Source organism: Coregonus lavaretus (genome assembly GCF_964263955.1).
Source record: "Coregonus lavaretus genome assembly, chromosome: 32".
NCBI lineage: Eukaryota > Metazoa > Chordata > Actinopteri > Salmoniformes > Salmonidae > Coregonus > Coregonus lavaretus.
In genome coordinates, this window is record NC_140019.1 from 5,146,484 (window position 1) to 5,164,799 (window position 18,316).

Below are 18,316 nucleotides of genomic sequence, written 5' to 3' on the forward strand. Positions count from 1 at the left end.
ATACTATCTCCATGACCAGAGAAGTTGATATTATGTTCCATATTACATCAAAAATACCTTCCTTATCCCTTTTCTCTCCTCAGCACCAATCAAAAATGCAAATGTATTCCGCCATACACTGTCAGCATGAGTAATCAAGTTTTGAAATGATTTCCTCCCAAACTTGATTTATTTTCTGCATTGCAGAGTGTCTCGATTCCTTGATCTCTGCAGAGTCACAGCCTTCATCCATCACTCATGGCCACCTGTCAGAGGGCCCAGTTACTGAACACTGCTCTGTCAGAGGGATCTGCTCTGCTCCTGTCCCAACTACTGAGCACTACTCTGTCAGAATGCTATGCCCCTCTGATACATAACACACCTCTCAGAAGGCTGTGGCCCTGTAATACACAACACATCTCTGTCATATGGAAATGTCCCTGTCCATGATGCTGAAAATCTTTATCATAATGCTGCACCTTTGTCCATGGTGCTGAACAACTCTATCAGCAGAATCTGCCCCTGTCTGTGTCCCTGACCGCCTCCATTATATGACTGTGCCCCTGTCCGTGGTCATGGACACCTATATCATACTGTCATGCCCCTGTCCTTGGTACTGAACACCTCTTAGGTCCTGCCTCTGTCCGTGGTCCTGAAACCTTTATCAAAATGATGCACCCCTTTCCATGATGCCGAACCCCTATAGAGGGTTGTACCCCTGTCTATGGTACTGAACACCTCTGTCAGCCTCTATTACTGCACAGAGATCAATGGTATAGTGCTCTTTCCCTGTCAACCTCACTAAGCATCTCTTTAGAACCTACCACTGCTGAAATACCCATACAGTAGATAAACATGTATGACTCTAACTGCCATATGTCACTGTAATAGCTACTCCTACTCCACTCCTGCTAATTTTATAAACTAGTCTCTCATATGCTAGTCACTCCAGAAGCACAGTGTCATCCTTGATTATCATACTGACACCTCGCTTCAGCAGTATCCCAAATGACAATTAAAAACAATTAGACTGAAGTCAGGTCAAAAGTTACATCAAGAACTTCAAAGGTTTTTAAATCCAAAATAAACAATATGTCCCATCCAGGGAAAATAAAACAAGTTATTAAACCAGAGATGATGCCATTATCAGTTTCCTCTAATTTGGTGAATGCATATAGAATACATTGGAATTCACTTTCACAGTCTAGGAGTGTGCTGATAGTATGAGTGCAATTAGCGGAATCATTGGCATTTAGAGTCTGCACTACCAACAGAGCTGAAGCAGTCTGCACGTTCTAGCCCTCTGACCCCACTCCAGAAGAAAATGACCACAGTTCCAATGCATGACTTCTGATGCTCGGGGGATAAAATATGACTGCATAGTGGAAGCGACGGAGGGGCGATGATTACAGAGCGCTGTGATATCTCTGTAACCCGACACTGTCTCAGAGGAAGTCCAGGCGAGCACGCTAATCAGGATAGTGACAAACAAGACGGATTACAGCATGCATTTACTGTGTAAACCAATATATCACCACCTCAACCAACAATGGCTGGCTCAGACAATCTGTTACAGAAACAAACTGTCTGTCTGGACTACATAGCACAAGTCATGCAGTGTGCAATTAGGAGGAAAAGTATCTCAGTAGAGATGGCTACAGTCAGTCCCTCTAGCACAGCATCGCCTACACAGAGTTAGTGCAAACCAATTTCACTGCCTTCCTCAAAAGAGAACTCTGACATTGCTGGCAACCTACTAAACATTTGATGTATACTGACACATGTCAGTCTGGCATGACTGACAGAGTCAATTAGGGCTCCTCCGTGGTCCCTGACCATACTGTATTAAAAACAAAAGCCTACGTTTTAAGTGAGAAGTCCCCTGTAGCTCAGTTGGTAGAGCATGGCGCTTGCAACGCCAGGGTTGTGGGTTCATTTCCCACAGGGGGGACTGTTTGAAAGTCAGTATGGCCAGTATGAAAATGTATGCACTAACTAAGTCGCTCTGGATAAGAGTGTCTGCTAAATGACTAAAATGTAAATGTAAGTAGGCAATGGTCTCAAGCCGAAAAATAAAGGAAATTCACATGAGCACCACAATGCCTACTCCACCCACGCTCTACCAAGGTTTTCCAGCACACAGCTTTGACCTACTACAATAGCTATGTTGGTCTATTGTACTTCAAACAATATGTATACAGGTTGCTTAGGATTCAAGCCTTCTCAAACAGCCTAATTCATACTCTTAGACAGTGGCGGCTCCTGAAAAAATTCTCAGGAGGGGCAATTTTTCTGATGATTTAGGTGACCTACACACGTGCACGAGTCCGTGCACGCGATTCCAGATATCTTTACCTCTGAATAAACTGCCTTTATTATACCATATCCACCCTGTCCAAAGTCTCTACTTGGTCTCAGTTCTCCAGTAAACTTGTGATTATCAACAGTACACAACGGTAACAAACAATTGGGGGAACTCACGGGGCAGATAGTAACCACTTAAAAGGAAGCGATTCCCAAACCTTCCATAAAAAAGCCATCACCTACAGAGAGATGAACTTGGAGAAGAGTCCCCTAAGTAAGCTTGTCCTGGGCCTCTGTTCACAAACACAAACAGACCCCACACAGCCCCAGGACAACAACAACAACAACAACAACAACACAATTAGACCCAACCAAATCATGAGAAAACAAAAAGAGAATTACTTGACACATTGGAAAGAACAAACAAAAAAACAGAGCAAACTAGAATGCTATTTGGCCCTAAACAGAGAGTACACAGTGGCAGAATACCTGACCACTGTGACTGACCCAAACTTAATGAAAGCTTTGACTATGTACAGACTCAGTGACCATAGCCTTGCTATTGAGAAAGGCCGCCGTAGGCAGACCTGGCTCTCAAGAGAAGACAGGCTATGTGCACACTGCCCACAAAATGAGGTGGAAACTGAGCTGCACTTCCTAACCTCCTGCCAAATGTATGACCATATTAGAGACACATATTTCCCTCAGATTACAGCGATCCACAAAGAATTCGAAAACAAACCCAATTTTGATAAACTCCCTTATCTACTGGGTGAAAAACCACAGTGTGCCATCACAGCTGCAAGATTTGTGACCTGTTGCCACAAGAAAAGGGCAACCAGTGAAGAACAAACACCATTGTAAATACAACCCATATTTATGTTTATTTATTTTCCCATTTGTACTTTAACTATTTGCACATTGTAACAACACTGTATATATACATAATATGACATTTGAAATGTCTTTATTCTTTTGAAACTTCTGAGTGTAATGTTTACTGTTAATATTTATTGTTTATTTCACTTTTGTTTACTATCTACTTCCCTTGCTTTGGCAATGTTAACACACGTTTCCCATGCCAATAAAGCCCTTAAATTGAATTTAATTGATAGTAAGGTCGCAATGACACAGAAAGCAGTTCAATGTCGGGGTACAGAGTCGCTCTCTTACCAGGATCGCGGTCCGCTCTGACCAGGGTGAAGGTGGCCGGCTCCACTTCTCTGTCCGGGACTCATCCAGCCAAGTCTCCCAGCTGTATTGGGATTCAGCTGCCAGCAGCGTTTTCATTATTTAGTCCGTTCGTAGCGGGTATGTACACGATCAACAAGATCAGTCCAAAACCAACCACTGGAAATCCATGGTTGGCAGAATGTTTGTAAACTAAGTCTACAAATTAAAAACATAAAATAACGCCGCACTGCAGGTCGCAACAGAGACGCTTCTAGCCGCCATTGTCTTAGTTACGTTCAACGTTACGTCACGTATGACGAAAGCGCGTAAGTGCAAGCCCACAGACACCCATAGAGAATGTATTGAAAGCTTTGAAATGTGAAAAAAATAGATTTTACATGACAGGCTATGAGAGACTTCTGGGCGATTTTCAACTTGACTGAAATCGCCCCAAAAACGGGCGGGGCCATTTGAAGCACGACTTTAGCCTGATTTGACATTTAGTGGCTGGCAGATCAGACGTGAACACTGATAACTGCTGTTGCCGTGATATAATTGATTAGAAAAAAAATCCCTTCCTTTTCCCGTTTGGCAGTGCGTCGCCCATATCGCCCTATTGAACAAGCCGTCCCTGCTCTTAGAGGTGCTCCCACAATAATGTGATTTGTACAGCATACAAGAAAATAATGGATTTTAAAAGACCATCATGCTATTTTGAGCAAGCTATTTTGTCTTGTAGTAATGTGGTGCCTGCCTGTATTTCCTTAAACCTTTATTTTAGCAATACATGTAATTGAGAAGAAAATACACTGAACCAAAATATCAATGCAAAGACCTCCACATCCGGTTTGTTCACCTGCGGGATGGTCTGAGATGAGCCACCCAGACAGCTGATGAAAAAGGGTTTGCACAACCGAAGAAGTTCTGCACAAACTGTCAGAAACCATCTCAGTGAAGCTCATCTGCGTGCTCGTCGTCCTCACCAGGGTCTTGACCTGACTGCAGTTCAACGTTGTGACCGACTTCAGTGGGCAAATGCTCACCTTCGATTGCCACTGTCATGCTGGAGAAGTGTACTCTTCACAGATGAATCCCGGCTTTAACAATACCGGGCAGGTGGCAGACAGCGTGTATGGCGTTGTGTGGGTGAGCGGTTTGCTGATATCAACATTGTGCACAGATTGACCCATGGTGGCGGTGGGGTTATGGTATGCAGGCATAAGCTAAGGACAATAAACACAATTGCATTTTAATGATGGCAAGCTGGAAGCTGAAAATGTCCCAGTTCTTCCATGGCCTGCATACTCACCAGACATGTCACCCATTGAGCATGTTTTGGATGCTCTGGATCGACGTGAACGACAGTGTGTTCCAGTTCCCGACAATATCCAGCAACTTCGCAGAGCCATTGAAGAGGCCACAATCAACAGCCTGATCAACTCTATGCAAAGGAGATGTGTCGCGCTGCATGTGGCAAATGGTGGTCACACCAGATATTGAGTGATTTCCAGATATTAAGGTCTCTGTGACCAACAGATGCATATCTGTTTATCCAGTCGTGAAATTTATAAATTAGGGCCCAATGAATTTTATTTCAATTGACTGATTTATTTATATGAACTGCAACTCAGTAAAATCTTCGAAATTGTTACATGTTGCGTTTATATTTTTGTTCAATGTATTTTCCAAAACATATTTTTTTGGTCAGTAGGTGCCCAACATAACAACAGGTGGTGTTGTTTTGACACAGTCATTCATACAGTGCCTTCAGAAAGTATTCACACCCATTGATTGTTTTCACATTTTGTTGTGTTACAGTCCGAAAAAACTATGTATTAAACTGAGATGTTTTGGTCACTGGCCTACACACAATACCACATCATGTCAAAGTGGAATTACATTTTTAGAAATGTTTACAAATTTATGAAAAATGAAAAGCTGAAATATCTTGAGTCAGTAAGCATTCAATCCCTTTGTTATGGCAAGCCTAAATAAGTTCAGGAGTAAAAATATGCTTAACAAGTCACATATTAAGTTGCATGGACTCTCTCTGTATGCAATAATAGAGTTTAACATGATTTTTGAATGACTACGTCATCGCTGTACCCTACACATACAATTATTTATAAGGTCCCTCAGTCGAGCAGTGAATTCCGAATACAGTTTCAACCACAAAGACCAGGGATGTTTTTCAATGCCTCGCAAAGAAGGTCACCTATTGGTAGATGGTTACAAAAAAAAGAAGCCGACATTGAATATCCCTTTGAGCATGGTGAAGTTACTAATTAGACTTTGGATGGTGTATATATACACACAGTCTTTACAAAGATACAGGCGTTCTTCCTAACTCAGTTGCCGGAGGGATTTCACCATGAGGCCAATGGTGACTTTAAAACAGTTACAGAGTTTAATAGCTGTGATAGGAGAACACTGAGGATGGATCAATAACATTCTAGGTACTCCACAATACTAACCTTAATGACAGAGTGAAAAGAAGGAAGCCTGTACAGAATACAAATATTCCAAAACAAGCATCCTGTTTGCAACAAGACACCAAAGTAATGCTGCAAAAGATGTGGCAAAGCGATTAACTTTTGTCCTGAATACAAAGTGTTATGTTTGGGGCAAATCCAATACAACACATCACTGAGTACCACTCTTAATATTTTCAAGCATAGTGGTGGCTGCATCATGTTATGGGTATGCTTGTAATCGTTAGGGACTGGGGAATTTTTATGGATAAAAATAAACTGAATGGAGCTAAGCACAGGCAAAATCCTTAAGGAAAACCTGGTTCAGTCTGCTCTCCGCTCGACACTGGAAGATTAATTCACCTTTCAGCAGGACAATAACCTAAAACAAAGCCAAATCTACACTGGAGTTGCTGACCAAGAAGACAGTGAATGTTCCTGAGTGTCCGAGTTACAGTTTTGACGTAAATCTGCTTGAAAATCTAAGGCAAGATCTGAAAATGGTTGTCTAGCAATGATCAACAACCAATTTGACAGAGCTTAAAGAATTTTGAAAAATAGTAAATGCGCAAATGTTGCACAATCCAGGTGCGTAAAGCTCTTAGAGACCCAGAAAGACTCACAGCTGTAATCGGTGCCAAAGGTGCCTCTACAAAGTATTAACTCAGGGGTGTGAATACTTATGTAAATTAGATATTTATGTATTTAATTTTCAAAAATTTTGCAAAAAGTTCTTAAAACATGTTTTCACTTTGTCCTTATGGGGTACTGTGTTTAAATGGGTGAGAATTTGTATTTATTTTATCCATTTTGAATTCAGGCTGTAACACAACAAAATGTGGAATAAGTCAAAGGGAATGAATACTTTCTGAAGACACTGTATAAAGAGGTCTATAGAGAGTGTCTGCATTCCTGATTTCTGTAACTGTTAGCTTACCTGTGTACTATTGACATAAGCTCAGAAACACTTGTTTTGCAAACATGGTCCTGTTTTATCAATTGCTGTGCTGATCAATGGGCAGTTCATTACCTCTGTCAAATGAATATGTAGCTTAAAGTTATGAGAGAGGCCTGTAATTTTCATCATAGGTACACGTCAACTATGACAGACAAAATGAGAAAAAAAAATCCAGAAAGTCACATTGTAGGATTTTTTATGAATTTATTTACAAATTATGGTGGAAAATAAGTATTTGGTCACCTACAAACAAGCAAGATTTCTGGCTCTCAGACCTGTAACTTCTTCTTTAAGAGGCTCCTCTGTCCTCCACTCGTTACCTGTATTAATGGCACTTGTTTGAACTTGTTATCAGTATAAAAGACACCTGTCCACAACCTCAAACAGTCACACTCCAAACTCCACTATGGCCAAGACCAAAGAGCTGTCAAAGGACACCAGAAACAAAATTGTAGACCTGCACCAGGCTGGGAAGACTGCATCTGCAATAGGTAAGCAGCTTGGTTTGAAGAAATCAACTGTGGGAGCAATTATTAGGAAATGGAAGACATACAAGACCACTGATAATCTCCCTCGATCTGGGGCTCCACGCAAGATCTCACCCGTGGGGTCAAAATGATCACAAGAACGGTGAGCAAAAATCCCAGAACCACACGGGGGGACCTAGTGAATGACCTGCAGAGAGCTGGGACCAAAGTAACAAAGCCTACCATCAGTAACACACTACGCCGCCAGGGACTCAAATCCTGCAGTGCCAGACGTGTCCCCCTGCTTAAGCCAGTACATGTCCAGGCCCATCTGAAATTTGCTAGAGTGCATTTGGATGATCCAGAAGAGGATTGGGAGAATGTCGAATGGTCAGATGAATCCAAAATAGAACTTTTGGGTAAAAACTCAACTCTTCGTGTTTGGAGGACAAAGAATATTGAGTTACATCCAAAGATCACCATACCTACTGTGAAGCATGGGGGTGGAAACATCATGCTTTGTGGCTGTTGTTCTGCAAAGGGACCATGATGACTGATCTGTGTAAAGGAAAGAATGAATGGGGCCATGTATCGTGAGATTTTGAGTGAAAACCTCCTTCCATCAGCAAGGGCATTGAAGATGAAACGTGGCTGGGTCTTTCAGCATGACAATGATCCCAAACACACCGCCCGGGCAATGAAGGAGTGGCTTCGTAAGAAGCATTTCAAGGTCCTGGAGTGGCCTAGCCAGTCTCCAGATCTCAACCCCATAGAACATTTTTGGAGGGATTTGAAAGTCCGTGTTGCCCAGCGACATCCCCAAAACATCACTGCTCTTGAGGAGATCTGCATGGAGGAATTGGCCAAAATACCAGCAACAGTGTATGAAAACCTTGTGAAGACTTACAGAAAACGTTTGACCTGTGTCATTGCCAACAAAGGGTATATAACAAAGTATTGAGAAACTTTTGTTATTGACCAAATACTTATTTTCCACCATAATTTGCAAATAAATTCATAAAAGATCCTACAATGTGATTTTCTGATTTTCTTTTCTCATTTTGTCTGTCATAGTTGACGTGTACCTATGATGAAAATTACAGGCCTCTCTCATCTTTTTAAGTGGGAGAACTTGCACAATTGGTGGCTGACTAAATACTTTTTTTCCCCACTGTATATACAGTGGCAAGAAAAAGTATGTGAACCCTTTAGAATTACCTGGATCTCTGCATACATCAGTCATAACATTTGATCTGATCTTCATCTAAGTCACAACAAAAGACAAACACAGTGTGCTTAACCCTCCTGTTATGTTGTGGGTCAATTTGACCCGTTTCCACTTTAGCGTTGTCTAAAATACTAGTTAACCACTCTTTTTCGCCATGAAATTACATGACTTTTCCTCATTTAGGGTCATGAACCTAACTGCAAAATGTGGACACACTGATGTGTTGTGGAATGTCTGTGTACATTTTGTATACAAACATGATGTTGTGGGTCATTTTGACCCGGAGGCTTTCATGTGTATATATATTTGCACAGGTGCAAAACAAAAAAGTGTCTTTGATTTATTTTGTTTTGACTGGTCCTGGTTGCACTTTTAGAATTGTGTTTGGGTTAAAAAGGGCTTTCCCAAGCTTCTCCTCAGTGTGAGAGCAGCAGGTCCCTGACACAGACACTCAAAAATGAGCTCCAAAAGATTTTCAATCAATGAAGTCTTATCACAAATTCTGGACTGTGACAGTGAAAAAGAAGAAGAGGTTTCAGAGACAGAGGATATTTCAGAGATAGAGGACAATGCTGTTGATGATCCAGATTTTGTCTTCATTGAAGAGGATTCAGAGGAGGAGTCTGCCGTACCATCCCCTACATCAGATGAGAGACAGAGCATGCAACAAGCATCATCAAGAGAAGAGAAGACATGGAAGTCTAAAGATGGTCATATTGAATGGTCACCGTCACCACAACGAGGTCAAGGTAGACTCTCAGCTTCCAATGTAATAAAAATGGTTCCAGGACCTACACGATTTGCTGTCACTCGAGTCCATGACATACAATCAGCTTTTGAGCTCTTTTTACCCCAAGCAATAGAGAAGATTGTTCTGGACATGACCAACTTGGAGGGGAGCCGTGTGTTTCAAGAGAACTGGAAGCCACTGGATCGGATTGACTTGCATGCATACATTTGATTGCTCATATTAGCTGGAGTCTACCGGTCAAACGGAGAAGCAACGGCCAGCCTGTGGAATGAAGAGAATGGAAGGCCAATATTTCGGGCAACAATGTCTCTACAAGAATTCCACATAATTTCTCGGGTGATTCGCTTTGATAACCGTGATACCAGACCGGGTCGACGTGAAAGAGACAAACTAGCTGCAATCAGAGATGTATGGGATAAATGGGTGGAAATTCTACCGTTACTGTACAATCCCAGTCCTCATGTTACAGTTGATGAACGCCTTGTTCCATTCAGAGGACGTTGTCCCTTCAGACAGTATATGCCAAACAAGCCTGCAAAATATGGCATCAAAATATGGGCAGCATGTGATGCCACATCAAGCTATGCATGGAATATGCAAGTTTACACTGGGAAGCCACCCGGCGGAGTGCCTGAGAAAAACCAGGGGATGCGGGTGGTGCTGGACATGAGTGAAGGGCTGCAAGGTCATAACATCACGTGTGACAACTTCTTCACATCCTACCGCCTTGGTGTTGAACTACAGAAGAGAAAACTGACCATGGTTGGAACAATCAGAAAAAACAAACCTGAACTTCCCAGTGAGCTTCTGAAAATGCAGGGCAGAACTGTGCATTCCTCTAAATTTGCTTTCTCTGAAAATGCAACTGTTGTTTCATACTGCCCAAAGAAGAACAAGAATGTTCTTGTAATGAGCACAATGCACAAAGATGCATCGCTGAGTGCAAGAGAGGACATCAAGCCACAAATAATACTGGACTACAATTCCACCAAAGGAGGAGTTGACAATTTGGATAAAGTCACAGCAACATATAGTTGTCAGCGCATGACTGCCCGCTGGCCTTTGGTGATTTTCTACAACATTGTGGATGTGTCTGCTTACAATGCCTATGTCCTGTGGACTGAAATCAACCAGCAATGGAATGGTGGCAAATTGTACCGACGCCGGCTTTTCCTAGAGGAGCTCGGCAAAGCTCTCATCACTCCCAAGATCCAGAGGAGAGTCCGGCCTCCTCGGTCGACAGCAGCTGCATCTGCCGTCCAGAAAATTCAAGCTGGACCATCAACACATGCCTCCAATCAACCAGAAATGGATCCAGTGGATACAGGCAGTGGCAAGAAACGGAAAAGATGCCAGCTCTGCCCCCCTCGACAAGACAGTAAAACAAGCACCACTTGTGTAGAATGCAATAAATACATCTGCAGAAAGCACACACACACATTGTGTTCAACATGTAGAGAGAAAGACTGAAGGGATAATATGGACCAATAGGGGGGGAAAAAACCTACTTGGGGAAACTGAAAAATCTTGTTTGTGAGAAAGGAAATATGTTTAACAAATAGTTCTTAAATATTGTTTAAAAAAAATAAAAAGTATTGTATTTCTTCTTTCTGAAATGTCTGATAAGACAAAATAAAGTTGTTTCTGTTTTTACTTAATTCTTTGACTGTCTTGAGTGTGTTTAAACTGTGCGGGTCAATTTGACCCGTAACATAGTGGATGTAATTTTTTTTTAGCATAACAGGAGGGTTAAACTAATAACACACACAATATTGTTTTTTTCTTGTATGCATATTGAATACATAATTTAAACATTCACAGTGTAGTTTGGAAAAAGTATGTGAACCCCTAGGCTAATGACTTCTCCAAAAGCTAATTGGAGTCAGGAGTCAGCTAACCTGGAGTCCAATCAATGAGACGAGATTGGAGATGTTGGTTAGAGCGGCCCTGCCCTATAAAAAACACTCACATAATTTGAGTTTGCTATTCACAAGAAGCATTGTCTGATGTGAACCATGCATCAAGCAAAAGAGATCTCAGAAGACTTAAGATTAAGAATTGTTGACTTGCATAAAGCTGGAAAGGGTTACAGAAGTATTTCTGAAAGCCTTGATTTTCATCAGTCCACGGTAAGACAAGTTGTCTATAAATGGAGAAAGTTCAGCACTGTTGCTATTCTCCCTAGGAGTGGCCGTCCTGCAAAGATGACTCAAGAGCACAGCGCAGAATGCTCAATGAGGTTAAGAAGATTCCTAGAGTGTCAGATAAAGATTTACAGAAATCTCTGGAACATGCTAACATCTCTGTTGACGAGTCTACGATAGGTAAAACACTAAACAAGAATGGTGTTCATGGGAGGACACCACGGAAGAAGCCACTGCTGTCCAAAAAAAACAATGCTGCATGTCTGAAGTTCGCAAAATAGCACCTGGATGTTCCGTAGCGCTACTGGCAAAATATTCTGTGGACTGATTTAACTAAAATTGAGTTGTTTGGAAGGAACACACAACACTATGTGTGGAGAAAAAAAGGCACAGCACACCAACATGTAAAGTATGGTGGAGGGAGCATCATGGTTTGGGGCTGCTTTGCTGCCTCAGGGCCTGGACAGCTTCCTATCATCAACGGAAAAATGAATTCCCAAGTTTATCAAGACATTTTGCAGGAGAATGTAAGGCTATCTGTCCGCCAATTGAAGCTCAACAGAAGTTAGGTGATGCAACAGGACAACGATCCAAAACACAGAAGTAAATCAGCAACAGAATGGCTTCAACGGAAGAAAATACCCCTTCTGGAGTGGCCCAGTCAGAGTCCTGACCTCAACCCGATTGAGATGCTGTTGCATGACCTCAAGAGAGCGGTTCACACCAGACATAACAAGAATATTGCTTAACTTAAACAGTATTGTAAAGAGGAATGGTGAAAAATTCATTTTGACCGTTGTGCAGGTCTGATCCGCAACTATAGAACATATTTGGTTGAAGTTATTGCTGCCAAAGGAGGGTCAACCAGTTATTAAATCCACAGGTTCACATACTTTTCACACCCTGCACTGTGAATGTTTACACGGTGTGTTCAATAAAGACATGAAAACAGATTTAATTTTTTTTTTTAACCTTTTTCTACATTGTAGATTAATAGTGAATACATCAAAACTATGAAATAACACATATGGAATCATTTAGTAACCAAAAAAGTGTTAAACAAATCAAAATATATTTTATATTCAAATAGCCACCCTTTGCCTTGATGACTGCTTTGCACACTCTTGGCCTTCTCTCAACCAGCTTCACCTGGAATGCTATTCCAACAGTCTTGAAGGACTTCCCACATATGCTGAGCACTTTTTGGCTGCTTTTAATTCACTCCGTGGTCCGACACATCCCAACTGGGTTGAGGTCGGGGGATTCTGGAGGCCAAGTAATCTGATGCAACACTCCATCACTCTCCTTCTTGGTCAACTAGACCTTACACAGCCTGGAGGTGTGTTGGGTCATTGTCCTGTTGAAAAACAAATGATAGTCCCACTAAGCCCAAACCAGATGGGATGGCGTATTGCTGCAGAATGCTGTGGTAGCCATGCTGGTTAAGTGTGCCTTGAATTCTAAATAAATCAAAGACAGTGTAACCAGCAAAGTACCCCAACACCATAACACCTCCTCCTCCATGCTTTATGGTGGGAACTACTCATCCGGAGATAATCCGTTCACCCACACTGTGTCTCACAATGACACAGCAAAAATCTCAAATTTGGACTCATCAGACCAAAGGACAAATTTCCACCGGTCTAATGTCCATTGCTCGTGTTTCTTGGCCCAAACAGGTCTCTTCTTATTATTGGTGTCCGTTAGTAGTGGTTTCTTTGCAGCAATTCGACCACGAAGGTCTGATTCACACAGTCTCCTCTGAACAGTTGATGTTGAGATGTGTCTGTTACTTGAACTCTGTAAAGAATTTATTTGGGCTGCAAATTCTGAAGCTGGTAACTATAATGAACTTATCCTCAGCAGCAGAGGTAATTATGTGTCTCCATTCCTGTGGCGGTCCTCATGAGAGCCAGTTTCATCATAGCACTTGATGGTTTTTGTGACTGCATTTGAAGAAACTTTCAAAGTTCTTGAAATGTTCTGTATTGACTGACCTTCATGTATTGTTATTTGAGCTGTTCTTGCCATAATATGGACTTGGTCTTTTACCAAATAGGCCTATCTTCTGTATACTCCCCTACCTTGTCACAGCACAGCTGATTGGCTCAAACGCATTAAGAAGGAAATACATTCCACAAAATAACTTTTAAGATGGCACACCTGCTAATTGAAAGGCATTCCAGGTGACTACCTCATGAAGCTGGTTGAGAGAATGCCAAGAGTGTGCAAAGCTGTCATCAAAGCAAAGGGTGGCTATTTGAAGAAACTAATAATAAAATATATTTTGATTTGTTTAACACTTTTTAGGTTACTACATGATTCCATATGTGTTATTTCATAGTTTTGATGTCTTCGCTATTATTCTACAATGCAGGTAATAATACAAATAAAGAAAAACCCTGGAATGAGTAGGTGTCCAAACTTTTGAATGGAACTATATATATATATATAAGTGCATTCGGAAAGTATTCAGATCCCTTGACTTTTTCCACATTTCATTACGTTACAGCCTTATTCTAAAATTGATTTATCAACACACAATAATTAATCAACACACAATACACCATAATGACAAAGCGAAAACAGGTTTATAGACATTTTTGCACATTTATTAAAAATGAAAAACACAAATACCTTATTTACATAAGTATTCAGACCCTTTGCTCTCAGAATCAAAATTGAGCTCAGGTGCATCCTGTTTCCATTGATGATCCTTGAGATGTTTCTACAACTTGATTGGATTCCACCTGTGGTAAATTCAATTGATTGGACATGATTTCAAAAGGCACACACCTGTCTATATAAGGTCCCACAGTTGGCAGTGCATGTCAGAGGAAAAACCAAGCCATGAGGTCGAAGAAATTGTCCGTAGAGCTCCGAGACAGGATTGTGTCGACGCACAGATCTGGGGATGGGTGCCAAAACATTTCTGCAGCATTGAAGGACCCCAAGAACACAGTGGCCTCCATCATTCTTAATTGGAAGAAGTTTGGAACCACCAAGACTCTTCCTAGAGCTGGCCGCCTGGCCAAACTGATCAATCGGGGGAGAAGGGCCTTGGTCAGGGAGGTGACCATAGACCCAATAGTCACTCTGACAGAGCTCCAGAGTTCCTTTGTGGAGATGGGAGAAACTTCCAGAAGACAACCATCTCTGCAGCATACCACCAATCAGGCACGCTTGGAGTTTGTCAAAAGTCACCTAAAGACTCTCAGACCATGAGAAACAAGATTCTCTGGTCTGATGAAACCAATTTTGAACTCTTTGGCCTGAATGCCAAGCGTCACGTCTGGAGGAAACGTGGCACCATCCCTACAGTGAAGCATGGTGGTGGCAGCATCATGCTGTGGGGATGTTTTTCAGCGGCAGGGACTGGGAGAATAGTCAGGACTGAGGGAAAGATGAACAGAGCAAAGTACAGAGAGATCCTTGATGAAAACCTGCTCCAGAGCGCTCAGGACCTCAGACTGGGGTGAAGGTTCACCTTCCATCAGGACAATGACCCAAAGCACACAGCCAATACAACTCAGGAGTGGCTTCGAGACAAGTCTCTGAATGTCCTTGAGTGGCCCAGCCAGAGCCCGGACTTGAACCTGATCTAACATCTCCGGAATGACCTGAAAATAGCTGTGCTCCCCATCCAACCAGACAGAGCTTGAGAAGATCTGCAGAGAAGAATGGGAGAAACTCCCCAATTACAGGTGAGACAAACTTGTAGCATCATATCCAAGAAGACTCGAGGCTGTAATCGCTGCCAAAGGTGCTTCAACAAAGTACTGAGTAAAGGGTCTGAATACTTAGGTAAATGTGATATTTCCATTATTTTATTTTAATACATTTGAAAACATTATGGGGTATTGTGTGTAGACTGATGAAGGAAAAAAAAAAACAATTTCATCCATTTTAGAATAAGTCTGTAACGTAACAAAATGTGGAAAAAGTCAAGGGGTCTGAATAATTTCTGAATAAACAGTATACACACATTATTTTAATATCAGGACAATGTAAAGTCCGTTATACCTCTGAAGAGTATGAATTAGTCTGTATGATAAGGTTTGAATCTTAAACAACCTGCATACACATTGTTTGGAGTAAAATAGACCAACATAGCTACTGTAGTAGGTCAAAGCTGTGTGCTGGAAAACCTTGGTAGAGCATGGCTGGAGTAGGCATCCTAAATGTTAGATTTAGTGCATAGCCTAAGCATTAAAATAAGCCGCTCAATATTTGCAGCCATAGGTGACGACAATTTCTTCTAGGAGCTGATCCGTCGTCAGTATCTAATGTTAAGGTAAGATTTGGATGGAGAGCGCTGATCCTATCAGTATTGACACGTGCTCTAACGACGCACTTATTGAAAGTTTTCCCTACGTGGTGTTTTATAGAAATGATGCATCGTTAAAAAACTCCTAACCTTAAGTTCCATCACTATCGGGAAACCGGGCCCTGGCTATTACTTCATAGACATGGCTATTTGCATTCATGCAAAACATATGGATTTTCCCATTGAAGAGGGGAGTGGGGTGAATATCAACAGCTTCTTTACATTAAGCACATACCAGTTCCTGGAGGTGACTCTCATAGTACTGAATACAGTGCATTCGGAAAGTATTCAGACCCCTTGACTTTTTCCACATTTTGTTACGTTACAGCCTTATTCTAAAATGGATTAAATTAAAACATTTCCCCATCAATCTACCCACAATACCCCATAATGACAAAGCAAAATCAGGTTTTTATCATTTTTTGCAAATGTATTAAATATTAAAAACGTAAACATTCCATTTACATAAGTATTCAGACCCTTTACTCAGTACTTTGCTGAAGCACCTTTGGCAGCGATTACAGCCTTGAGTCTTCTTGGGTATGACGCTACAAGCTTGGCACACCTGTATTTGGGGAGTTTCTCCCATTCTTCTCTGCATATCCTCTCAAGCTCAGTCAGGTTGGATGGGGAACGTCGCTGCACAGCTATTTTCAGGTCTCTCCAGAGATGTTTGATCGGGTTCAAGTCCAGGCTCTGGCTGGGCCACTCAAGGATATTCAGAGACTAGCAGCGAAGCCACTCCTGCATTGTCTTGGCTGTGTGCTTAGGGTCATTGTTTTGTTGGAAGGTGAACCTTCGCCCCTGTCGTGACGTGACTTACATTAATGCATGACTGTTATTTATCGAATCACCTAACTATATTTAATTGTCACTCGATTAAATTAATCATGTAATAATTAACTCATTAGGAATTTGAGGCACCACAGAAGCTGTTTAACGACTTACCATCTCCCGAATTAAACTCTTAGAAGATATATATGTTATATATCGATAAGTCACTTATCAAATAATTACCTCTTATCAGTCTCATTTTGAACGTCGCATAATCCTTGAACCTGCAAGAACCCTAACCTCATTGATGAATCAGCAATACACAAATTGGCTTAATTATTTATTTACTAACTAACTAAATAATAACACAATACAAACACACACACACACACACACCTAGGTTATTGATTACTAATGTAATACAATGAAAACAGGTCCCTAGTGAACTGGACTAACATTAGCACGAATGCTTGGGTAGAAGGAGGGTCAGAGTGGAAGGGAGAGAGAGATTCAAACTATCGTGGTTACTTTGGAACCTACGCTCATTTGGATTAGAAATGCAACATGTATTTATGTGTAGCTGTCCTCGATAGTTGAGTTGATGATGTAGGACTCTGGTTTGCCCACCGGAGATCCCAATGTCCTTGATAGAGTTTCTGGTCGTAGTATTAGTTGGAATGAATACTTCAAATGTTCCACTGGTTGTCTGAGTGGGATTGTCCTCTCCTCTCGTGTCTTTAGTGAAAGTTCTCTAAACGACTATACATGCCAGCTGCAGACTAAAATGATAAGGTCTAGTGCATTGTCTTCTTCTTCACCTCGTGTAGAGGTTGAGAGTTTCAGAGTTTCTCCATTTCAAACGTGTGGACTAACGTCTCACGTTTTCTGGTCTGTCTGGTCTAACCATTTTGTAACATGTAGCTTCAGCTTCACGCTTCTTGGTCTAGTAGAAATGCAATAATTTGCAACATCCGACTTATACAATAGTATGCTTGGTCTTCCTTTGGTATGGAGTTGTAGTTTAAAACAATTTTCTAACGTTTAGCTCATGCTTCACGTCTGCTGTTCCTGTAGAGTGTCGACCATTTTAAGCCGTGGGCGCTCTGGTCTGGTAGAAATTCAACTATTTGCAACGTTTAGCTTACGCTTCACGTCTGCTGGTCTAATGTTTAAATGTTTTTCAAGGCTTTTTATGCACTCGGGGTAACAGGGGCGTTCCATCATGTTTGTGCTCATCTGGGCGTGGCCATTGACTGAGAGCAAATCAATATGGAAAACAATAATCTAATCTAGAATGCTAAAATCACATTGTTATCTTCACAAAAGTATTATTATACTTAATCATTCGTTTTATACAACAATTAGATGCAAACCTCATAACTGGGAAGTGTAGCCCCCCCCAGAGATACAGTTATGTTGTTCCACCGTCTTTAATGACATCAAAACATAGTAACGAATTTGACATGATTGTCCCCACCAACCATTTCCCACATTCTTTTAAGTAGGAATATTGTTTCATTATCCACTTTTGGATGTTGGAGTCCTGGCGGGAAGACTTCCTTTGTTAACAAAGTGGTCCTTTCTCCCAAGACCCCCAATACTTAATGGCAAGGAAGAGAAAGTCTGCACGGTATTTATGACCGGTCATAAAACTGGCCACCAGGAAAGGGGGTGTTCAAACCTTTGACTAGCAGGCATGTTTGATCCTCAACCAATGAGGGCAAGTCATGACACCCCAGT